Genomic DNA, 401 nt, shown 5'->3' on the forward strand with positions numbered 1-401 from the left:
CAGATTTTGCTACAAATATTCGGAATGTCTATCTTGGGTTATGCACCGATGGATTTAGTCCATTTGGAATGTCTGGTAGACAATATTCTTTGTGGCCAGTCATTCTTACGCCGTACAATTTACCGCCAGATATGTGCATATTAATCCTTGGGCCGAAGCATCCAAAATGGTCTGTTGATGTTTTTCTTCAACCGTTGATAGAAGAGCTAAAGCAACTGTGGTCAGAAGGGGTGAGGACGTACGACTGTTCCTTGAAAAACAATTTTACGACGCTAGCAGTTCTGTTGTGGACGATAAGTGATTTTCGTGCTTATGGGATGTTGTCTGGCTGGACAACACATGGAAGATTATCTTGTCCATATTGTCTTGGATCGACGGATGCTTTTCAACTGAAGAATGGT

This window comes from Brassica oleracea, chromosome C2 (assembly GCF_000695525.1).
Source record: "Brassica oleracea var. oleracea cultivar TO1000 chromosome C2, BOL, whole genome shotgun sequence".
Lineage (NCBI taxonomy): Eukaryota > Viridiplantae > Streptophyta > Magnoliopsida > Brassicales > Brassicaceae > Brassica > Brassica oleracea.